Genomic DNA, 27,415 nt, shown 5'->3' with positions numbered 1-27,415 from the left:
AGAAAACGAAATAAAAAATGTTAAAGTTTGTGACAAACCTTACTCTACAACTCTTTTATGCAGTGTTTACTTAATATTACCAATTATTGTAACCTAAACAATTTTTGTCTGGTTTTTTGCGTCTGCGTCTCCGGGAACAGCAGTAAAGAGGAACGTCGGAACAGTTTTTGTAGAGAAAAGATTATTACAAACTTTAACATTTATTAGAATTTTTTTTTATCAAATCGATGACTAAGTGCATATTTGGGTAAAAAAATTCGAAAGTTATGAAACACCCTGTATATATACGTGGGAAGGGGTCTGTTTTTTGATGGAGATCGTCACTGAAATAGATGCTTTCTTCAGCGAGTCCTCAGGATCTAGAGGAAAGGGTGGACATCATCACCCAGGAAGTCGCAGGACCTAGAGGAAGAATGGAGGAGGTCACTAGGACCTGGGGGAAAGGGTGGACATCATCTCCAAGGAGGTCACCAGGACCTGGGAGAAATGGTGAACATCATTTCCAGAGAGAGGTGTCCCGCGAGAGGGGGAGATGATCCTCATCTGGTGCATCCATGTGGTGACATTTCTCTTGTTACTAGATGCGCATAAACATATATAAGTATGTGCGCAGACCCATATATTCTATTTTTCACATACGGTCACCAGCTATTTGAAATACGACCCAGAAAATAAAGTATATTTTTGGTTGTCCTTTACATTTTAATTTTCTGTAGTAGAGGGTGTTTTGCAATAGTAATTTAGATATTTATAACCGGAATAATACACCACATCTAGTTTAGCGTTGTTTACACTGACAAGCAAAACTATTATATGTTTATTTCTTACAATTAGAGTATTCTCCAAGCAAGTAACAAAATTTGCGGCAACAGGTTGTAACGAAAATCTCTTGCGGGACCGGAGGAATAAGGAATTAAATGTTTATTTCGGCTATGTCGAAAGTTGTCTACGGTTGATAAAAACAACTATCTAGGGAAAATATATTTGGGAAGGAACCTTAAATAAATACACATATCTCTAAAGTGTTTCACAAGTTTGACAATATAAGAAAATCATAAATTTATAAGAATTGAAAGGGAAAACAAAAGCAGGAACAAGCGTCATTAAAATTCAACCGGAGTTTTACGATAATCATTTTTAAACAAACTGACAAATAAAATAACACAATATTCTATTTAAATATATTTAATAATGATATTTTATTTTATGATAGAATGAATATTTAAACTAAATAACAGATTATATATCTGATTATTCAAATATTATTTTAGACGTCTTTTCAGGAAATACTCAATAATGGCTCCTGTAAGAATTATAAGATAATTACAAGAATGTTTCTCAGTCGATGCCACTTTGAGTTTTGATTTCAAAAGTAATTCTATATTTTATTTAAAAACATGGGGAAAAGTTCAACTCAATTTTTATAACTTTATATTTAATTTTTTAATCTACATACTTTTAATTCTAAGCTGGCCATGTTTTTTCGTTAATTATAACTTTGGTCGTTCGAAGACAAAATATTTTCCAATTTCGTTTCAGTTTATGTGTTCTCTGACAGCGTAGCAGCTTCATTCCCTGCTGATATGATTCGTTTTCAGTTCTTGTTAGCTGAAGTCCCATTTTAATTAAATGGCACCTAATTGAACTTAGTGTTGTTTATTTGTAGAAATCTTTATCGGTATTAGATGGTGTACCAGTTACACAGTATTAGCTTAGGGTGGTTTAATTGTTTTTGATATTATACATTAGATGATTTTTAATTGTTTTCCTCATATCCACAAGTTTTTCCTTTAGAAATATCATTTTACCAAACTAAGTAAATATTTTTTCAGTAGTATTGAAATGTATATTTAAATGTACGTTGTTGTTACGGAAATTGTGGCTAAAATATAATATTTATATTTTGTAAAATAAAAAATTAAATTCAATGAAAATGTAATGTAAAACACAAATTAGGAACTTTACCTATTGTTTACTTAAGACGAAATATGTCTGTTAAAATTGCAGGAAGCCAATTATTTTGCTTGAGAAACTTTTAGTTATGAAAATAATAAATCTAGTTTAACCTAAGTAAATAAGAGAAAATGCGATAGTTAAATACACAAAACTTTGTAGTTTGTAAACTTTTTGTAACTATTCCTTTAGACAATGTCTGAATGAACGAAAATATTTTAACAAATTTAAACAGACATTTACTGACAAATTATAAATTTTAAACGACATTAAATTAATCGTCTCTCACAAATATTTTATTTACAGGGTCTCATTTACGTAAAACATAGATCCAATAAATCTTATAATTCATTTTAGGTTAGACTGATACAACTTAAACTCGGAAATGTTTAGTTGAACCGGGTTAATTTCGACTCAAATTAAATTTAATTCCGATTCTTAACGCCAATCTTGACGTTTTATTTGAATAATTAAATTTTAATTTTGTTCTCTTACATTGTAATTTTTGGTCTTCATAAATTGATTTAACAAACATTGTTGAGTGTACATCACTGCCACTGAGATAAGTAATTTAAATTCAAAGAAGTTTGTAACCTCGTGACCTTCATTTAGTCAAATCAGCCATTTTAATCGATGCATCCTGTTCAGCCGTTCCTAAGGCGGTCTGTTATGCTCCCCTTTGCCTTTAAGATGAATGTATACAACCTTCTTTTTAGTGTGTCGTTTGAATTGACAATACCAGAAACCTGCCTAAATCGGCTATTGATCCAAGCATACAACAATTGCCATGAACTTTAACAACGAATAATCAACAAATCCTCAAGTAAGTCTTTTGCAGGACTACACATACTTTTAGGTCTGTCAATGTTGATATTCAAATGACATATTTCTCATAGTTTTTCTTCGAAAAGTTAAAGTTGAGCGCTTAAAATTCGACTCTCCTGGTAACCGCAAACTTCAAATAGAGTTAAACGCGTTCTCGAGAGACAAGATTCCAACCAAAGGTTCCACTTATTATCATTCGTTATAAACTTCAAGGAACGTCAAACTTTTTGTACAATTTAATCATTTCGCCATTGCATATTCATCTAGCATTATATTCCGCCGGTGTAAAATTTAAACCCCGAGTTTTATTTACCAAAAACATAAATAATGAAGATTTAGGACCGGTTAATATTGGTACAGTGCCATGTATAATACACACAATGTCACTAAGGGTGTTTTATCCGAAACGAAAAATAGAAGCAATAAAAGGAAATGGGCAATGGACTTCATGAAAAGAATTTAAGAGCTGAAAAGACGTGAACACAACCGCAATTAAAACGGCATCTAATACAACGTAAGACATGGGACAAGAGAATATTTCAATTAGCTACTAAGCCTCAACAGACTCTTCTATATTTATTGTGCTGCACCTTATAATTTTTGTCCCCCTGATTTCTAACGTTTATTGTGCGTAATTAAATACTATTTAATTAAAATAATATTTGTAGTAACACATCAAAAATCTATTAATGATTTCCTCATTACCAGTTGATGTTTGAATAACAAATTAAATAATCAACAATCAACACATCAAAAATCTACTAATGATTTTCTCATTAGCAGTTAATGTTTGAATAACAAATTAAATAATTATGTTATGTATATTTCAGCGTAAATATATAATCACCAGGCTGGGCCACAAAATGTTTAAATTGAAACGTAATATACTTTTCCATGTTAATTTCACGGTTAACATAGAAATCAGTCATAAATTATAACGTAGTAAACACTCGTACGCGACGATTTTAATTTTTTATTCGCAACTTTTGATTAATGTTAATGCGTGTGATTCACCCCAACTTTTTTTTGTAAATATCAAAATTAAAGTATTTCATGTTTATTGAATTAGTGCAATATAAAATTGTTTTTTATAAAATATGTACCAGCGTGTTTTTTTTTATAATATCGTGCTGTATTTTATTTTATTTTCGTAGGAAATATTTGTACGTCGAAAAATGTTATTTTATGTTTTTTCATAAAGTCACAAAAGTTATAAGAAATATACACCATCCCCGATTAAAATTTCAGGGCTTTGTTTTTCACCAGAACGATCCACAATATAGTATTATCATACGAAAAATAATATCATAAAATATTTCTTGTAAATTTCGTGCCTTTATAAAAAACACCGAAGTACAAATATTCCCAATAAACAAGAAACAAAATCAGCGTCTACTCAACTAACAACTGGTTAGAAGAATCAAATGATTAGTCGACTGAAATCAATTGGATACTCATCGTTAGATAAAATGACTAAAGTTTGTTTAAGTTACTTTTCATATATTAGATCAATCGTCAATTAAATATTGGGTTTTCATACATCAGTCGCAACTTATACGAAATTAAGGTTAATTACTAATCCACAATCAGAATTGTGGAAACTTTGGAGTTTCAATACAAATAATACCGTTTGTCCATGTATATTAATAATTGCTGGTAATAATTGTCGATATGTGAGATGTGAACAGATGCACCTCATGCAAATAATTATGATTAAAATACATTTTCCAATTAACCTCAGCTTTGTTATTTCAACAGAAATTTAATTTTATTTTTTAATTTAGTTTTTAATTTCAATGAGCTATCTAGGTGAAATGCGTGTCACACTATATGGAAAATCGTGTTCATAGAGTTTAAACAAATATCTAATCTCATATTTACCCACGAGTCATCCTTGGATATATTTTATATATTGTCTTCAAAACCGTTTGTTGAAGCTGATAGTTTACTATTATCCAGTTAAAATACAGATAAAGATGAGTAAAAAGAGGCTTTCTGATTAGGTGATGGGTGGATAGTGTATTCCCAAACATATTAAATCATTCAAAAGTCCTAATAAACAATACAAAAATATCTTACAGTAAAATCTATTGATGTAACGTATAATGTAGAGTTGACTTTCAGCGGCAACGACGGAGATAAAATTAACAGGCTGAAGATTCATCTTATTCACTCATTGACAACGTAAATCTTAATATAATTGGGTTTTGGAGGTGTGCCTTTATTAAAGAGTTGTAAGAATATTGGGTTTTCATACATCAGATATAACTTATACAAAGTTAATGTTAGTTACTAAAAATAAGTTTCAATCAAAACTGTGGAAAATTTGGAGGCACCATACGAATAATACAAAAATATTGAAATCCATGCACCGTTTGTCCATGTATATTAATAATTACTGATAATAATTGTCTATACGTGAGATGCGAACCAAACCAATCAACCTCTGCTTTGTTATTTCATCAGAAATTTAATTTAGTTTTTAATATTTTAAAGAGTATTTCATGATATTTTGATACAGCACACAATCTGCCATCGTAACACAAGAGCAAGTTTCCCAATTTTTTTTAATAAATTTACACAAAATATCTCCCTTTTATTTAGTGTTATTTTGTAAATAAAAATGTGGGTTGTAATTAAACTTCACAAAACTTACATCCATATAACCTGTACATTAATTCAATTCGTCAGACTCAGATATTCTCTTTTACAAGAACCTGTGAATGGCATATCAAAAGTTAATTTTAATTTATTACCGCATCGCCCTTACGCATCCCCTAGCCCCATTACCATTTAAAACTTTTGTTTAAATCGTCGAATCATAAAAATCCCTGAAATATCACACGATACAACCACATTTCTCTATTTTACGTTGTTACCAAGGTAGAAAATGTGCTTGCTGATATTCAATATAAGCTCACGAAGTATTTCACATTTGTTTGATTGTGAAAATTGTTCGGTGTTCCTGAGTCAGCAACCCATTTTTAAAGGGATTTCGAACATAAGAATCAAAATAATTCAAATCAGTTGAATCCTATTCGAGTTTGTGTTTGGAATTTCATATGCTGAATTGAATCGGAAAACGATAATGCATAAACTATAAATGCGTTCAATTTCGTTTTGTGACCGCATCTATTAAAATAAAATACATCTATGTGTAGTGGGTACAGAGATCTGGATATTTGTTTTGTTAAACGCCTTAAAAATGGTTTGTTAGAATTATAAATATACTAAATTTATGCTGTTAAAATGGTTACACTGGTTCACAGACATTTGGCCTTTCATATCCCACACGTAAATCACACTTGAAAAATGGATTTTTGAATTTTTTATTTTTAATTTTCTTTAATATGAATGCCTTTTAGCCAAATCGACTTACACCGAGAAACTTGTAGGAAAAAAATCAGCAATCATTGTTCGAAAATGCTTCCATAATTTTTTTTAAGTATGATCTTCTAGTTTAAATCAATATTTATAGGAAAATCATAGTTAAATTAAAAAGGCAGACTTTTTTTGTGTGATGCTGGCAAAGAACAAGTGGAATAACTGGATGAACCCTCAAAGGCTAAAATTAATTAAATGCTTTTTATAATATTATTCTTTCCAATTAATGAGATTTTTGTAATCGTAGAAGGACATTGTAATATAAGGCAAATATTTCTTTTTAAATCTATACTTTGTTGTCCATAATGAGGAAGGAATATAAGTTTTTTTTAATTAAGAGTATTGTCAATATAACCTAGATTCTTAAGCAAAATTTCACATTGAAATTTGTTAATCCTTAAATTAATTGTATAATAAAAATATTGAAATAAAATGGTCTTTCATAATTAGACTGAATTGTCGTAAAAATGTCTTATTAATGGTTAATTCAATTTTGTTTCTGCTGAATGTTAATAATAAGGATTAAATGAAATGATAAAATAGATTGATATTTGTAACTTTGTTGTGTCATCAAAAAATTACATCAATAATTTAAGAGTATTGACGAATGAAGACGAAAATCAGATACTGTTTCCAAAATGGTGAGCAGAGTGAATCGTGTAATATATAAAAGGAATCAACATTTCTAAAATGACGACTAACTGAAAGGAAACTGACTGGTAATGGCTCAGTAGAAAAATTGATATGATGTTGGCAGGGAGCAAGTGACAGATGTGAGTGGAAGAGCAAAGAACTATGACCTTTAAACGCTAAAACGAATTCCGTGCTTATTATATTATTATTATTCTTTCTGATTAATGACATTTTTGTGATCGTGGAACATCATAATGCTTTCGGATGAACCAAATAAATCTCTTAAAAAATGTTATTGTTAGTATCATACAGATTGGCGTTTATAATGAAAATTAATTTTTTATTGCTATCAATGAATAAATTAATATTCGTAACTCTTTAACATAGTATGAACTTGGCAAATTTAATTTTTGAAATTATTATGGTCACTAGAAAGTTTACAGTGCCATTCCATACTTGTTACAAAATGTACAATGATTATTACCCACATGTACACACATGTTTATAATTATAAATTCAATTTTCTACGCAATTTCAAACTAAATTAAAATATGTTGACAATGGGCCTTGGTGGGTACTTAAAATGGACGAATGGTATCACAACTAAATTGATTTTGCTATTTTTTATGAGCACAGACATCCTGAGTGAGGGTATGAGTATAATAAAGTGGAACTTAAACAAAAGCAAGCCACTAACTTTTTTTATTCTTTGAAATCAGTTTCAATGTGCACCGGAATTCTTTGTGTTACTAACAAAACAAAATTGGTTATTTATTTTGGCCAAAACTTGCCCATTATTTCTTTAAAAATCATGGATTTCGTACGTTTAGATGTGCAAATACCTGTTTAATAAAAAGGCGAAGACTCACAATTTTGGTGACAGTTTGTATATAAATCGTATTCTCGGAACTTTTAGGGGGAAGGGAAAAAACTTTCACATTATGCAGTAAAAATTTTGATTTTCTACTCAATTTAGGAAAATTTGTAATGGGACTACTTGTTTACATTATCAGTCTGAAGGATGGAAGTTTCGGAAACTTCACTTAAAACTTGCACAGCAACAGTCTCCTGCTGTATACATATATATATATATATATATATATATATATATATATATATATATATATATATATATATTCGAATAATGTATTTTAATGTTCGTTATATTATATTCAAAATAGGCTCCCACTTACTACCCTGTTAAATAAAAATGAGAAACTAAAAAAACAAATATCGAATGAAAACATGGAAATTTACATGTTGACCGTCAACATCCCACAATTTATCGAATAAAATTCAGATGCATCAAATATGAAAAATTTACTAGGTTAACATGTTTCATTTATATTTTGAGTGAGTGATCAGGAGGAATGCCTTGAAGTCAATATAACGAAATTGGGAAAATATATGAAGTACATTCATCATGCGGTTAGAAAATAGCATACCTTTATAAAAGTGTTTCGTGATCATTTAGAAAGGTAAAATTGAACTCGTAAATACATCCGCAAATACAATGTAATCTACATTTATTATTGATATAACAAATTGATGAATTTAATATAATTCAAATATTATTGGTATACTAATATATATTATGTTTACACAGTATAACAATGGGCAAATATTTGCTAACAGGTTTATTTATGTCCATTTGTGTTACAAATCTGTGATGTATAACAGTTACAAGTTGTAACTTACAATACATATTATTAAATATAAATAATACAGTTATTAGATTTTATTGATTTTTGGTGAATTATTTGGGATAGAGCAAATGAAGGTATTAATAACTGGCAAATATCTTAATACTCTACCAATTGAATTGGGTAAAAATATGACTGCACTGAGGCCATGTGGAGCTAGTCGAGGTTAAAGTAGTAATACGGCTATACGTGAAATCCAGACGTTAAACCTTTACAAAATTACTCATGGTATTTCCCACAATACGAGAGAGTGCATTACATTTATCCCCCATCGTAAAATTGAGCTATCTAGGTGCAATGCATGTCACACTATATGGAAAATCGTGTTCATAGAGTTTAAACAAATATCTAATAAACAGTAATCTCATGTTTACCCACGAGTCATCCTTGGATTATATGTAATTATATATTGCGTCTTCAAACCGTTTATTGAAGCTGATAAATCACTCTCATCCAGTTAAAAGATGGGCAAAAAGAGGCTTTCTGATTAGGTGATGGGTGGAGAGTGTGGTCCCTAATATATTAAATCATTCTAAAGTCCTGATAAACAATACGAAAATACGTTACAGTAAAATCTATTGATGTAACGTATAACGTAGAGTCGACTTCCAGTGACAAGGATGACGATAAAATTAACAAGCTGAAGATTCATCTTATTCACTCATTGACAACATAAGTCTCAGTTTAATTGGCGGAGTTTTGGAGGTGTGGCTTTATTAAAGAGTTGTAAGTGGAAGCATTATATTCTCTTAGTTCATTTTAGTTCTGATCTTACCATCCCAAACTGACTCAACTATAAAGATGTATTTGAATTGCAAAGTCAGCATGAAAATAAACAAAGGGAAGAGATTATATGTTACCAGCTTCTATTTATAACATTTATATAAAACCACTCCTCTAATATGGCTTCAATTGAACTAAGACTTTAGATGTTTGTCCTTGTACTGTTTATTGTATTGTCCTCTAAACTGACGTGTTGAACCGACTGAATATTGACTAAATTTAGGATTTTAAGGTCTGTAATATTAAAAAAAGAAATGAAAGAAATAGTGGTAGTTTACACCATTTCCAACTAAGTTAAATTATCACGAAAGGTTATTAATTATCCTCTTATGCAGGCAGACAAATAGGCACCTGGCTTAACGTAGGTCAGTACAGTGACACTGCAGTGTCGTGAAATTAATTGTACGAAATACATATGTATTCTCTTAATTGCAAGTGGTCGTTTATGTGGTGGTAGCATTTAATTATATAAAATTTGGGGGACATGTTGTATGTGGCATGTTAATTACTTTATTTTTCACTTGTCAAGGAGGATATATATGTAAATCACCGGAGGTGTGCAGTTTAACCCCTTAAATTGAATTACCATATGCATAATACTATGACCAAAAAACATTTTCTACAAACACTTTGTGGCAATAAATTCACTGTGTAATTGTGTATAAACAATTTGATATAGTGCACAAAAGAATTTCAGACCAGCAGCTAAAAAGAACGGTGTAAATATACATCATTGCAAAGTTATGTGTGATGAAATTTTTAAAGCTGGCGTTTTATGGAAAGTGAGGATCTAAAATAGGTCGCGTCGACTTAAAATTTGGTTCTTGTGTAATTGAGAGTTCACTCGAATTCCTTGTTAATGTCTGTCTTCGGCAGATAATTCAAGTGCACGGCTCTATGAACTTAATATGTGAAAAATCGTTTACACACGGGCTCGTTATATATTTTTCGACACACACTTATAGTATAAAGGAGTGTCGTGTAATATTATCTTCTAACATTTTTATTGAACTCACTAAGTTATTTATAAAATTAATAAAAAATTATTATAATATACTCAGTGTCATTAATTTCTCAGAGACAGTCTCTTGCCTTGGCATTGACTTAATGAAGTACTTAATTGCTTCTTGAAGTATTTCATTCCATGCTTCTTCATCACTGAAAATGATCCGTTCCCATCTACATCTCAAAACTTGTAGTTCTCTACACACTTGGAGAATGATGTTGCATTGTAAGGTAAGAAAGATTACACTGGGAATGGTAAGACACAAGTTTAAATCCAAAAACCTAAATATTCTACGATAACATCATGTTAAGGCGTCTTCCTTTTTCTACTTGATGGTAATAACATTAATAGTCATAGAGCTCAAATTCTAAAAAGACATCTTTGATGTTTGTTTGTTGCTCAACGTCTTCCTGAACCTTTTGCTCATCCTTCACGACTTTCTTCAAACCATGGAAAAGTTCCATCACTGAAAATGACCATCCCATTCTACATCTCAAAAGTTGTTATTCTCTATACACTGGGAGGATAATGTTGCATTACAATATAAGAGAAAGATTACACTGGGAATGACAAGACAGAAGTTTAAATCCAAAAACCTAAATATTCTACGATAACATCATGTTAAGGCGTCTTCCTACTTGATGGTAATAACATTAGTAGTTATAGAACTTAAATTCTAAGAAGATATATTTGATATTTGTTTGTTGCTCAACGTCTTCCTGAACCTTTTGCTCATCCTTCACGACTTTCTTCAAACCATTCTCTTCAACATGTTAGACAGTACTTCCATTCTGTCTCAGTTGATAAGAATAATTTAAGTGCACGGCTCTATGAACTTAATATATATATATATTTTTCGACACACACTTTTAGTATAAAGGAGTATAGTGTAATATTAACTTCTAACATTTTTATTAAACACACTAAGTTATTTATAAAATTAAAAATTAATTATGATATACTCAGTGTTATTAAATAGGTTTCATTAATTTATGAGAGACAGTCTCTTGCCTTGGCATTGACTGAATAAAATACTTAATTGTTTCTTGAAGTATTTCATTCCATGCTCCTTCAACTTGATGCTGGAGGTCTGTCAAAGTCGGTAGAGGAAGAGTTCCATCGCTGAAAATGACCCATCCTATTCTACATCTCAAAAGTTGTAGTTCTCTACACACTAGGAGGACGATGTTGCATTGGAATATAAGAGAAAGATTACACTGGGAATAGCAAGACAGATATTCAAATCCAAAAATCTAAAAATTCTACGATAACATCATGTTAAGATACCTTCCTTTTTCTACTTGATGGTAATTACATGAATAGTCATAACTGAAATTCTAAGAAGATATCTTTGATGATTGTTTGTTGTTCAATGTCTTCCTAAATCTTTTGCTTATCCTTCACGACTTTCTTCAAACCACTCTTTTCAACATTGTAGTACTTCCATTCTGGTTCATTTAGTTGACAATTTTAGCAAAAAGAAAATATTATCTTTTAACCCAAAAATTGTTCTCTATTAAATTCACTTTGATGACTAAAATTTGTTTGCTAAGAGTATTTGAAATTTATGAAGAAATGCCACTGAATATGATTATTTAATGTTCACAGTTCAGAACAACTGTTGAAGATGAGTTGTTCATCTAAAATATCAATTAGTTTTTCGACGCAACAATCAATAATAAAGGCATGCTTTTAATTTTAGACTAAACTCGTCGTTCTCAACTGGATTATAAAAATATATCAATGTTTTAATCTGAAGTAGGAATAAATGTGATGATTTTTTTGCATTTGAAAAAGGTATATTATATAAATTATAAGAATGTTTGCTCATAAATTTAACAATTTTATGTTTTTATGGTTACATAAACGTTTTATAAACCTTGAAATATATTCGAAACGTCCATGATGTTCTTTTAAAAATGGTTTCAAAGACTAAAGTAGATTTCATAGGTATTTTTATTGTCGGTATGAGGAACATAAAGGTGATGTTGAGGAAACCAAAATAGAGGACCCCCAAGTGACAGGTATCGTAAATATTAAATCACCAGTTGTCATGTTGGTAAAGATCCCCAGCACTGGTCCTAAGAAATTCATGAAATCAGAATAATGCAACTGTTAACAGATATAGTTTCGACGGTTGTAGCAGATCACGGAAACAAGGTACCGTCTTGTAAATGATTCAGCGCGATATCTTCTACAAGTTTTCACCTTAACTGCCTGAGACTACTGAATTATGGTCGCTACTTGAAAATCAGATCAATATTCTCGGCTGTTGCAGTTGCCTTGCTATTGTTGACCACAATTCTCTACAGTGTTTATTACATTAATTTATTGTAGTGTTCCACGACACTTAGCGCTTAATAGAAATGTGTTTCTGCGCATAATTAACATGAATAAACAACATTAAAACACCAGCTGATTTGTATACGTAAAACGATTAAGGATAATAAAGAAATGTTCTCAGTTGTATTACTTCTACTTTATTGTAATAACATTTTACAACCCGATGTGAGTTTCTGATTGTAGTTGATATATAGTTTAGACTCTAACCAGCAACCACACGCTAAAATAGTGGTGTAATACCGCTGCAATACGTAGCTCAGATACAGACTTCCCCTTCCGTCCGTGAACGTATTTTAAAAGTTTATTATTTATTGAAGGTAATTTATTCCAAACCGTTAAGTTGTTCAATGTAATTTCTCGCTTCAAATACAGTCTGTACTAGTGTGGCGGCATTTCTAAACTTTGCGACACCTCCTAAACTTATTCTCTAACAAATCCAAACAAAAATCCTTACTAGTTTATATAGTGTTTCGCCAAACCAGTTTTTCGTGAAACTTTTATATCATGCTTTATTTGAATCTGTTTTCCAATTTGCCTTCCGCACTGGTCCCGTGTAATTGATTGTTTTATTCGAACCCATGTGTTTTATTTAAATCAATTGAGATTGATACGCGGGATGTACGGCCACTTTGTTCCTCGGATCGCCTCCTTTTTAATACTTCCATTTATGTTTTATTATTAAACACATTGTATACACGGAAAAAACCGTGGAACGTCAGAAAAACTCGGCTGCTCAAAAACCCGCACTAAAAAGATGGAAACAGGATAAAATAGAAAAATATTTTAGTCTCCGTTTGAAATGGTCACGGTTCTCGGCCTTGCGGTTGGAAAATGTCGTGCACTCTCTAAAATGCATGCCATCAAAAGTTGAACAGACATATCTGTTTTCTAGTCTCTTTCATGAGCACATACGCTGCCGGCCGTAAATAAAAAAACAAATGAATTAATTTAATTTCTACAATGTAGTTGCTACTACAATTTTTGAATTTTCTGTAATTTCATAATTTTATGGCTGAAATAATTTTTAATTTAGTTACAGTACAAATTTAAAAAGATATCGATAACATTAGACATGTCCCAAATAGAAATAACACATCGCAAATTAGCAATACATTTAAATATTCATAAAATTATACCAAAATATTCATTTTCTACTTCCAGACATGGACAATTAAAGTACATTTTGTCCTCACTCCTTATTTTTTTCTTTTCAGGCAATAATTTTTAAATAGATGAAAAAGGTGAGTTTCCAAAAAGACATGACCGAAGTAGAAAGAAGATATTGAAACGTAGCAGTACATTAGTACATTTAAATATTTATAAAATGATACTAAAATATTCAATTTCGGCTTCAAATTCAAATGAGAATCAAGATGAATTTTCTCCTCACTTATTTTATTTTCCTAAGAAAATCTGAACATTCAAAGAGGTGGACAAGGTGAAAAGTTACAAAAAAACGTAGAAAGAAGAAATCGAGGCTTAGCAGGAAATTTAGATATTTATATTAATCATACTAAATATGAATGTATTGATTGTAATGTTTAACTTGACATTTAAGTTGTATTTTCTCCTGTTATTTAATTTTTTATTGTCACCAATTCCATAGTTAAATAGCCATTAATCTGTTTGCTTAAGGAACATTTTTTGTTTATCTGACTTCACTGACGTGTGATACTTTTGAACTCTACCTACAAAAATTACTGCATTGTTTATTATTTTGTTATCGATAGTGGGTGAAACAGGGTTTATAAACTGACGCTATTTTATTAATTATTCGAAGCGTAGACTCTAAATAGATTTTATGTAAATGTTTTGTCAAAAATATTGTAATTTTCAGGTATTTTTATTGTTGGTATGATGAACATAAAAGTGATGTTGAGGAAACCAAAATAAAGGAAAAAAGGTTCCAAAAAGACATTACTGAAATAGAAAGAAGAAATCGAATATAAATATATACTAATCCTATTTTATTAATAATTCCAAACGTAGACTCTCAACAGATTTCATGTAAAGGTTTTGTCAAAAATATTGTAATTTACAGGTATTTTTATTGTTGGTATGTCGAACATACCGAACATAAAGGTGATGTTGAGGAAAGGTTCCAAAAAGGTTTGACCGAAATAGAAAAAAGATATTGAAACTTAGCAGTACATTAGTACATTTAAATATTCATAATATCATACCAAAATATTCAATTTCGACTTCAGTCTCAAATGACAATTAAGATGGATTTTCTCCTCACTCATTTCATTTTCGTCTCAGAAAATGTGAACATTCAAAGAGGTGGACAAGGTGAAATGTTCAAAAAAGACAAGACCGAAATAGAAAGAAGAAATCGATGCTTAGCAGGAAATTTAGATACTTATATTAATCATACTAAATATGAATATATTGATTTTAACGTTCAATATGACATTTAAGATGTATTTTATCCTGTCATTTAATGTTTTTTGTTACCAATTCCATAATTAAATAGCAATGAATCTGTTTGATGTTTATCTGATTTCACCGAATTGTGAAACATTTACAATATATTTTATATTTCTTTTTTATTCAACGTTTTTTTATGATACTGTTGAACTCTATCTACACAATTTACTACCTCGTTTATTATTTTCTTAGTATTAATGGGTGATATTGGGTTTATAAACTTACCCTATTCTATTAATAATTCGAAGCGTAGACTCTAAACAGATTTTATGTAAATGTTTTGCCAAAAATATTGAAATTTACACCAGTCAAAATCTATAACGTATTTGTATCAAAATAATATAATTATTTTAGCAAACAAATGGAAATTTAATTACTTGAGCAAAATAAAATAATGCTTCATAAATTAATTTTGTAATACAACACTTTTTGTGTTTGTATTTGAATTAAATAATAAACTACGTAGCAAAGTTTTAAAAAGACATGAACGAAATAGAAAGAAGAAATCAAAGCTTAGCAGGAAATTTAGATACTTATGTTAATCATACTAAATATGAATATATTGATTTTAACGTTAAAATATGACATTTAAGATGTATTTTCTCCTGTCATTTAAATTTTTTTGTTGTTACCAATTCTAGAATTAAATAGCAATGAATCTGTTTGATGTTTATCTGATTTCACTGAATTGTGAAACATTTACAATATATTATATTATATATTTCTTTTTTATTCATCGTTTTTTTATGATGCTGTTGAACTCTACCTACACAATTTATTGCCTCGTTTATTAATTTCTTAGTGTTAATTGGTGATATTGGGTTTATAAATTAACCCTATGCTATTAATAATTCGAAACGTAGACTAAACAGATTTTATGTAAATGTTTTGCCAAAAATATTGTAATTTACTCTAGTCACAATTTGTTAACGTATTAATATAATTATTTTAGCATACAAATGGAAATTTAATTACTTGAACAAAATAATGCTTCATAGTACAGAGTAGTTTTATATAAATTAATTTTATAATACAACACTTTTTGTGTTTGTATTTGAATTAAATAATAAACTACGTGGCAAAATTAATTTCTATATAAAATTGTATTTCATTTATTTAATGATCATAATTAGTAATAATAACAAACAACTTTCGTGTGCATATTTAAATTAAATAAATTAACTTTGAAAAGTAATTTTTGCCTAAAATTACATTTTAATTTAATTTTAATTAGTTGTAATCAACATAATTACAATAAATTAATACATAAAAAATAATTATTAATCAATAGTTTCATATTAAATTAAGCTATATAAACAATAATAGAACAATTTAATTCACAAATGAGGCATTTAGCACGTTTAATGAGAAACGCCATATAAAATGTGATGAAACAAACGAACAAATGTTTTATTACACGAATGAAAATAAACTAATAAACTGAATTAATGAGCTCATGAATGTGACTTGGATAGTCTGATAACGGTTAGATTAATTGCGAACTACTGAAAATCAGTAGCGTCGACAATCTAGCAGAAATCTATTTAGATGCAACCCCATTTTGCATTTAAAACAAATTCTTAAACGAATTCCACGTCGTCTAAAATCAAATTAACAAATTTAAGGGACACAACAGCTGAATACCGAATTCACATACCTCCTGATTAAATAAATTACGACTGTTTAATTAATTATGAGGCCGCTTTAAAAGTATTTTAAGGAACCGTGTTGTAAACTGTGTATTGATCTAAGAAATATTTTAGAGCATACAATTTATTCAGTTGTTCACGAATTATCGTCTTGTTGAAATCGTTAAGAAATTAAGGAATGACTAAAAAATTACCTACTGTTTCAAACATTTTGGTACTTCTGGTGTAAACACTTCTCTCACAAGAACAAATAAAAAATAGATATTTTGTATATAAATTATTTCTTCTAAAAAAATCTGAACTTTCAAAGAGGACAAGGTGAAAGGTTCCAATCACAAACATTGTCAACCCCATTTTCAAGGAGGTAGGGACGGAATTCCAGTTTTTAGACAATAACGTACGATCTCATAGGACACAAAGTGTTCTTAATTGGATGAAGGAACTTTTCGCATCTTCAACATGTGGAATGTTGTTCAAAAGGTGTCAGATACTCACGAACCGGCTCCTACCAGACTTTTGCAGTTACGGGATGCTTTACCTCAAATCTGGACAAATATTTCTCAAAATATGACTGACAACTTATTATGCCTCATCGTATTTAAGCTGTTGTGGAAGCTGGAAGTGGCCCACAAGATATATTCCGATTTATTGTCTTGTAAAGGTGTTAAGAAATTAGGGGTTGACCAAAAAAAATTACCTATTTTTTCAGACATTTTGGTAGTTCTGGTGTAATTAACCTGGTAATGATTTATTTCTGGGAAATACAAAAAAGATATTTTGTACATAAATCCACATTAAGCCTCCAATCTGATTTTAACAATGTTTTAATGGATTCAGTGGTCAGATATTTGATTTTAGGAGCAATATTACAGCCACTGATAATTTAATTGCTCTAATCTCAACATTAAAACAGAATTTACATTTCAGTGAGTTACCAATAATTACAGGGCGTTAATAATATATTGTTATTGCTTGGTGCTGATTAAAATTAAAGCTAAACATAAAGTGCCACACGGAAATAAATTAGAAGATCTTGTAGGGACAAGAAATAACAAACGAGGAGTAATAAAATACAATTAAAACTTCCCTGGACTGTCGCACCTAGTCTAGCCGTAACTTTCATATGAAAGTAAAATTTCTTAAGGCAAAGGCCGCATCTGCAATTGCCCGGTAACGAGAACGTGAACGGTAACGGGAACGAGAACGAGATCCACAATTAACGGTAACGGGAAAGTTGAAACTTGACGGACTTTTCCGTTCTCGTTCCAGGGACCGCTTCTCGTTCCCGGTACCGGAAATTCGTTGTGCATGCCTACATTGAAAACAACGTAGTTTAACTTTTTTTTTCGCTCGTTTTTTGTTCACGTTCTCGTTTCCGGACAATTGTGCAGCCGCCTTAACAGTTGCACGAAAAATATTAATAATATTTCTTTTCCCGCTCCGGCAAATATTATTGCGCGATGAAATGCCTATTTTAAAATCACGCATCGCAATTTTATGGCTTTCAGTTTGCGACTGGTGTGAGGCATGTTCGGTGGTTCAATGGGTTTCACACCTGTCACCGCTGAAATAAATCGATAAATACTGACATCATTAAGACAAAACATCAGTTCATGTGTGACATGGGACTAAGCTCCGTCAAGTATCGGCCATTTGGCCACTTGAACCCGATTTGTTTCTAATACCTGTATTAAGAGTTTTTATATTACACATTGTTATTTTAAAGTGGATACTATGGCAAAAGGTATTTGCATAAGCTCACTGCCATTTTGAGGAACTTGCTGAGCTGAATATATTGATCTGTTATCGAAGTAAAACCTTTCATTTTCGCTATGAAGTACACAAAGGGTTAATTAATAAACTTTGATCTATGCTTTATGCATGTATTATTAACATGAAGAGCAAATATTTAATTTAAGATTAATATTAGGCATGTTCTGATGATGGGAAGATTTAACAGAATTATTATTGAAACCGCATTAAGTTCAATATTTGGACTTTCAACCTTCGTTTACTTAGCTAAAAATTTCCAAATCAGACCATTATATAACATAAAGTGTCTTTGACTATAGAAAACTGTATAAATTCAGATTAAATAACAAGTATAAATTATCTAAATAAATTACATTCATTATCCTCTAATGATATATTCCACCCTAACTATCAAATTATATCTTACGTCTCTCTCACTACAAGATAATTTTCCTTTCCCACTTTACCTTATATACGTATGGCATGTTATATTTAGTCTTAAAAGTTATTAAAAACTACTCGTCTCAACTGTGAATGTGATCCTAAGCAAGGCTTGAATTGGACACATTTTTAATGAAAACCAGGGTTTTTCTTGTAGGTCTGGAGTCAAATGAACCCCCATCTACTAACCATCTTCTCACAATCCTTGAACTAATTTCAACAGGTCCCATTTCATCCAGGTTGGCTTTAATTTCAGTTAGCGACAAGATTGGATTGTTTTTTTGTAATTCGAATTATCTTGTTATCAATTTTCCTTAAAGTTTTTCGAACACAGACAATTTTTTTCGTAGCTACCCCTTGGCCAGTTTCTCCAAATTTTTTGATAATATGGGAAATTATTGACTTATTTACCTGTAAACTCTCACCCTGAAGTATTTTGGTACCAGAACTAAGTACTCTAACAAATTGTAGAGGAATAACTGACAAGGACCTGTAGTAAAGAAAAAATGAAAGACTCCTTTAAACTCAACAAAGGTGGAATGAATATTGAACAAACACAAAAAATGTACAAAAGCCTTTAAATTTGTATATATATATATATATATATATATATATATATATATATATATATATATATATATATATATATATATATTTGCATAGTATATGTTATATACAATAGCTGCTGCCCTGAAGTGGTTAAAATTATACAAATGCATAAAATTGCTCACTGAACTGAGAAAAAAAAAAATAAAAAGTTTATCGCATTTTATATATTTATTTTATATATTTATCTGTTATTTATATTTATTTAAAACAGAGGCAAATACACCAATCAATATTAACTAAATGCGTAAATTTTGAAACTAAAGATTTATAAATCTCTATTGAAATCTATTTTCATGAAAATTAATATTGCTTACATAAAAACGTCAACAAGTTTGAAACTTTTTTTTTAGTGAATGTCTAAGCACTTTTCAAATACGACAGATTTTGAAGCGAAAGGTTCTCTAGATAATTAATTAAATTTTTAAAACATTTCTATAGTCGCCCGAAATTTGTAGATCCCTTAAAAACATCCAACATGATATACACATTTTAAATTATTACCCACTATGTTGATTTGGATTGGACACGTTTTTAGTAACCGGGGTTTTCCTTGTAGGTCTGGAGTCAAAGGAACCCCCATCTACTAACCATCTTCTCACAGTCCTTGAACTAATTTCAGTAGGTCCTATTTCCTCCAGGTGGGCTTTAATTTTAGTTAGCGACAAGATTGGATTGTTTTTTGACATTCGAATTATCTGTTATAAATTTTCTTTAAAGTTTTTCGAACACACACAATTTTTTTCGTAGCTACCACTTGGCCAGTTTTTTCAAAATTTTTAATAATATGGGAAGTTATTGACTTATTTTGCTGTAAACTCTCACCCTAAAGTATTTTGGTACCAGAATTAAGTACCCTAACAAATTGTAGAGAAATAACAGAAAAGGACTTGAAGTAATGAATGAATGAAAGATTCCTTTGAACACAACAAAGGTGAAATGAATATTGAACAAACACAAAAAATGTACAAAAACCTTTTAATTTATGTATATTTTTGCATAGTATATGTTACGTACAATAGCTGATGCCCTATAGTGGTTAAAATTATACAAATGCATACAATTGCTCACTGAGCTGAGAAAAAAAAAAATAAAATTTTATCGCATTTTATATATTTATCAGTTATTTATATTTATTTAAAACAGAGGCAAATACATCAATCAATATTATACTAAATGCGTAAAATTTGAAACTAAAGATTGATAAATCTCTATTGAAATCTATTTTCATGGAAATTAATATTGCTTAGATAAAAACGTCAACAAGTTTAAAACTTTTTAGTGAATGCCTAAGCACTTTTCAAATACGACTGATTTTGAAGCGAAAGGTTCTCTTGGTAATTAATTAAAGTTTTAAAACATTTCTATAGTCGCCCAAAATTTGTAGATCCCTTAAAAACATCCAACATGATATGCACATTTTAAATTATTACCCCCTATGTTGGTTTTTTTTAAATTTTAATAAATCTTATAAATAATTACGTCATAAATTGCCAGTCATTAAAAATTGAAGATTTATTAATTTAGTTTACGACAAAGTACACCAAAAATACTTTTCATTACTATTATTTATTGTTTGTTTTTGCCTATAAATTAAATCAACTTAAGTGTGAAAAATGTGTTTCAATTTATCAAGATTGGAGCTGTTGAGACTCTAATAAAGTTTTAATATCAAATATTTTATTTTTGTTCACCAGACAATAAAATTCCTATAAAAATTACTTGCCTTGTTATTTGACGACAACGACTGTTTTTTTAATATTTAATTTAAATACAAAATAACAAATATTTAGTTGAAAATAAATTATTTCTGAAGTTACCTAATTATAAAGGATAAATAAGCATAAATATACTTCGCAAATTAGTATTTTCTGCTGTCCACTACATCAAAGTCAAGTTATTAATAGGTACCGAACGTTACAAGTTAAATTTCTAATTATGTCATCCACAGCATTCCTTACGAGAAACTATAAATTTTGTGGTTGAATGACGTTATTGAATTCAAATGTCCAACTACGCCAAAACTTTATTTATAATTATTCGAGCTTTAAATTTTTCACTTCAAATAATTTTAATTTGTGACTAAATATTAAAGGCATTGTTTTATACATGGTCAAATTTGTCAAATGTTAATTTTCATACATATTCCAACGGTCAGCGATATCACATTGATGGCGTTCATTGTTAACGTGAATCAACGCGTTCAAATATTTAAATAGTTGTGAAATTTAGTTACACTAACATGTTTGTCAATTAAAATTTACCAATCGACGTTTTTTAAACGGACTTGGTATAATTGAAATTAATAAAAATACATGCACAATGTTTATTTAATCTAACAGGGTAAATATTTGTAAATTCACCTCATTTTACAATATTTCTGTTGGCTCCCCAGCTAAAACGCCAAACAAAGCTAAACAAATCATTTATAGTGCTTTGTAAAATGGAAATAATTACATGACAATGAACCAAATGATCAAGACCTCAAGGAGAGGCCATCAAAGAAAAAGAACTTTTGACTTCTCCACCTTAAATTAACCTGCAAAGCATTTTACTTATGACAACGGTGGTCTACTTCACTTTTTTGTTATTTTGATGGTGCACCTCAGAGTTTTATGCACCGCTATCGTTTGTGCCCACACTGCACACATTAAATATCAAAGGCTTCTTGGCTTGTGCTGCTTCGGTGACACGTTACTTTAAATTTACTGAGGGGGTTACTTTGGCCAGTAGGATCTCCAGATTTATAACCGATTGAACAAGTGTGGAACATCAAAACTCATTAATAATTAAATATATTCAATATTTTTATCTGAATTTGTTACCCCAAACTGTACACCAAAACCAAAAATCAATGAAATGTGACCACTGAAAATTTACAAACATCAACACGATATAATGTTAGTGAGTCGAATATTATTCAATTAATAATAACATCGAACAGTATTATCAGTTAAAAACTGTATTTGTGATGGATGCATTATTTATTAGTTGTCCGAAAATCCGTAAATCAACTCATAATTAATTTGCACCTATTAAATGTTGTAATCCATTGACTGACACTGATTAGCCACCTTTGTAATTATACCAACAATAAATGGTTTGTATGTAGAATTACACAGGTGGAGAGTCGGTGTAAATAGTGGTAATTAAAATATAGATCATTTTAGTCTCAACGTTGGTGCGTTAATAATTATAGTAATGGCTGCACAATATGAGTATTTGTCTATAAACAATGACTTGTGTGACTCGTAATACTAATTGAGAAATCACCGTTTATGGAATGATGCATTAAATAGTACTGGTGAATAATGATTCGGCACTGCAGTTAGAATTGATCAACAGGATCATTCATTAAACAAATTGTTAAACCGTTATGTTAATTTTCCAAGTATTTTTTAATTTTTTATATATATTTAGTAGTAATACCTTTCCACCTTATAAGCCATTTCTCATTTCTATATCGTATCTTACTGATCTATTGTCCGGCAACTTTAGAAAACAACTCGGCCGAGTGTAATGTTAATCGGACATTCAAATCATGTGAGTTATGAAAGTAAAACTGTTCGATTACCTTAAACAAAACACCGATTATCGATTGCTTTGTTTTCACTTGGGTAAAAAGCAAAAGTTGCTGCTGGAAAGCATGTTCATAAACTTAATCACCCCATTTATAGTTAGTTAACACTTTCTGAACGCCAAGCTGGTTATCGATAATGGTGAAAAGTACTATTAGCAGCTTGTTATAAAGTGGTGGTGTGATAAAAGTCTAGGTAATCATCATTTTTATTATCATAAAGTAAATTTTAAATTTTAACTTAAATTTAAAGAAAGAAAGAAATAAAATTACAGTTTTTCTTTGATATTGTCTTATTCAAACGGAACATTTTAACTAATTTAAAATAAATAAATAAATACAATACATTTTTGGTATTAATAATATTAAATAAATTTTATAGTAACACGAAAAAATGGAGTTAAAATTTATTTTGTTACTTGTTTTATTTACAGGAAACATAATATACTGAAAACTCTTCAAAATAAATATATATTTAAAAATAAACAATATTTATTTGACAGTAATAACATTATTTTTTATATTCAGACAATTTTAAAATTAATTTTTTCCATTTTACAAAGTACCATTATAATATGTAGTGTAATTTTAATTGACTTTAGACTTTAGTTCTGAAAAAATAATCACCATTGGTCTCGGCAATCAGGAATTTCAGCATTTCCGACGCGTCGGATATTTTTAGCTGCTTTCGATTTTATCAGACGTCGCGTGGAAAGCTGTGGTAAATTCTGGTTATTTTTTAACCACATTATTAAATTTTAAAGATATTTACGTAATAAAAATCTGATTCAGTCTTGTAAAGTATGTTTATCAATACCATGATGGCCATTAATTCAATATGTCTATAAATTTAACATCAATCCCCGTTGTCTGTATTATTAATTAAAATGTTAATCGATTAATAAATCTGATATTAATTTAAAATCGACCATTTTTAACTGTTTAGTTGCGTTCTGAATGCGAAGAAAAATTATTAAATAGAATTATACTAAATCAACGTAAAATGCGAATTTGTCATGCAATATTACTGATTTACTTTTTTTTACTTAGATTGTATCTTGCCTAATGGTTAAGCGACGTGGGTCCATGTTTGGTTATTAATAATATCGCATGTAGTCGCCAGCAAGAATACAACGAATTAATAAAAATATTTAACATGTTTTCCCAACATTATATCCAATACATAAAAAACGGCAATTCAGGAAATGTTAAACACAGTCAAATGAGCATTAATACATCCAATAAAATACACCTGATTGTGTGAACGATTGATGTTTAATTAATTTATTCATGAGAAACAACAAAAGGCACAACGACTGATTTTTTCAATTGATTTCCTCAGTTAATCAAAATCGTCTTTGAGCCGTTTCACTTCAAGGACTATTATTATACTTATTATTTAGAAATATAAAATGGCTTTCAATTTGTTTCGTTTGGAATTAATTTAACTAATGCACAGGACATGAAAACGTTACGATGTTAATACAGTTTTATGTGAATTCGTCGTTACAGTTGGACAAACAAAATTTCGAGCCAGATTAATTATTCCGTGCTGTAATTAACATGTATAATGTTTATTTAGATCTGGCCTGATTTTTTGGGTTTTTGTGGACATCACCATAAATTAATTTCTTATATGAGATTGATGTCATGCGTGCCATATTCGTGTTCATATTCGGAGATTTGTTTATAATATTGCATATTGATTAAACAGTCAGTGGTTCTATATTAATTTGCAGTGTTATTCATAAAACATTATGTATCGAAATTGGGGATTAAATAAATAAGCTCTAACGATGTGATTTATTTAAATAATTTCAATCACAAAATATACTAATTGTAAAAACGCTACACTCAGAACGCATTAATATATTTTCATAAAATTTGTTTCAGTGTTTATGGATTTCAATTGCATCTCTAATCATTCTCTTGTGATATCCAGTTGTCGAGGCAAGCAATTGTGTATCTTGGAATTTTATCTTATGATTTCCATCATCTGACAGTGCATACAGCTACAGTAGACTGGTCTGATTGTCCTAAATTGGAGAAGGAGAACCAAATACCTTTTTTGGATATCCTAGTAAAAAGAGTGGGTGAACATTTAGACCATACAGTATACCGAAAACCTACACACACCGATTGGTATTGGTATCTACATAAACTATCTAATCATCATTCTAGTCAAAAACAAGGGGTCATCAAAACACTAATCGGATAACCCAAAGTATATGTGTCACACACCACCTCGCTGAAGAACAAGAGTACTTGTATAATAAAGACCCACTTAGTGAGCCCACGATTTCTAAAGCTTTTTTCCCATATCTAAATTTACAGTTAGAAATGGAAAAAATCTTATTAAAACACAACATCCATTTTGTTTTTATATCAACAAGGAAGATTCAACACAGTCTTAGATCTGCCAAAGATGGGGGAGACTATCAAATAGCTTTTGGAATGTACCGCATACCATTCTCTTGTGGGAAAGTATACCATTCTCTTGTGGGAAAGTATACATCGGTACCACAAAACGTTCAACAGGGACTAGGATTAAGGAATACAAACGAAACTGCAAACTAGGACAATCAGACACGTCTCTAGCTGAACATGCACTGTTCAATGAAAATCATAAGATAAAATTCCAATATGAACATCAGTGCTTAAAAATACCAAAATCGCTAAGCAGATAAGAATGGCCAACAAACAGAACGAAATCTCTAGGACATCAGTTATCTAAGTTGTCATTTAGTTGTCAACCAGATGTTAAAGTGACACGAACCAAATCAGACCTCTGAAGTAGCCACTGGTGCTAGCGAAACGCAAGGAGATAATTCCAACAAACGTTGACCAACAAACCCGAACAACTATAGATATGGATATAAATATCTATTGAAATAAGAATTTGAAGTCAATCGTAAAACGTGTTGTCGGTTTTTTGTCCTTTTTTCTTCATACCTTTAAGGTATTTCAAACAAGTTTGTACTTAGTTTTTGTCACAATTTGTTTTATTTAGTAATTTATACTAAATGTTTAACATGCCTGGATTATGAAGAAGAAATAATTTTAGCCAATTAAGTGAAATTGAGAATAGTGAACCTGGATGAAGCAGAAATTTTGTTTCGAAATGTATGCATTGTAATACAATGTTGGCAGTCATGGAGTGAAGAGGCCAGAAGAGGTAAATGCAGAGGTTCCGGTAGATCCAGAGCTACCACAGAGCCACCAATTGGTATTCGATCAGTTTACCTCCATATAAGGTGTTATGGCCTACGGATATATCGGACTTACTTCTACCAGAAAACCATAGGAGCCAACGACTGATGCATGGAACATCAACACCGGAATGAGGAATGGAATCACATTGTGTTTAGTGGTGAATCATGCTTTTGCTTGGGGATGCACGATGGTCATGTGTGTGTGATCCTCGCTTTGCTGTAAGGAGTCCTACTCATAACACTATGGGCTTAATGGTATGGGGTGCTATTGCTTATGGTAGCAAGTCACCTTCAGTTTTCATTAGTGGCAATATGACCCAGCGATATGTAGATGACGTTTTGGAGTCTTATTTTTATCCCCACATAAGAAGAGACCTCGGACTAATTTTTCAGCAATATAATGTCAGTCAACATATTGCCAGGAATACATTAAATTTCTTGGAAGCCCCCATGTGAATTTACTTGGCCTTGGCCACCCAGATCTTCAGACATTTCCCCAATCGAAAATATGTGGGATATGATATACGATTTTTTAATTTTTTTCTTTTACTGTTTTGTTTCAAATAGAAATTAGTTTTCAAATAATATATCAAATTATCCGTGATAACTAAGATATTCAACACAGATCCCCAGTTATGATTGCGTACATATTTTCTAATGAAATCAATTGAGCAGCACAAGTAATTACTGTATGGTATGCATGTTTATACAGCTGTATACAAAGCAAATTTTCGGTGTACAAAGCAGACCACAACTATTCTGATGTTTGGCCAACAGGGGACGACAGTGTTTTATTAGCGGTAAATAACAGATAAAGTTCAACACAATTAAATGTGTAATGTATTTGCAGGTTCCTGTGTTGGTTTTCAGGTTATAAGTCACAATGCATATTATGTTAGTTATACGGAAAATTAGTTCATCCTAAATACCAGAACGTTTTGCTTAATTCAAGGGATTTAGTAATATTTCAATAAATTTGAATAAGAGCACGACGATACCTTGTCGTCCGTTTAATATTTCGTTTTTGCCCCGACAATTTCGAAACAGACGCTTATTTGAAAATTCGAATTATTAATATTCTAAGTAGTCCTTGTAACTGCGCTAAAATGTCACTTTAT

General features: G+C 30.3%; 1 protein-coding gene across 1 annotated transcript in view; it reads left to right on the top strand.

The window, feature by feature from the left end:
• Positions 1 to 27,415, top strand: part of LOC109596146 (organic cation transporter protein-like) — a 282,887-nt gene that overhangs the window by 103,842 nt on the left and 151,630 nt on the right. The window lies entirely within an intron of this gene.

This window comes from Aethina tumida, chromosome 1, assembly GCF_024364675.1.
Source record: "Aethina tumida isolate Nest 87 chromosome 1, icAetTumi1.1, whole genome shotgun sequence".
In the NCBI taxonomy this organism is placed as follows: domain Eukaryota; kingdom Metazoa; phylum Arthropoda; class Insecta; order Coleoptera; family Nitidulidae; genus Aethina; species Aethina tumida.
Note: the sequence above shows the minus strand (reverse complement) of the source record. Positions and strands in the feature narration are given on the sequence as shown.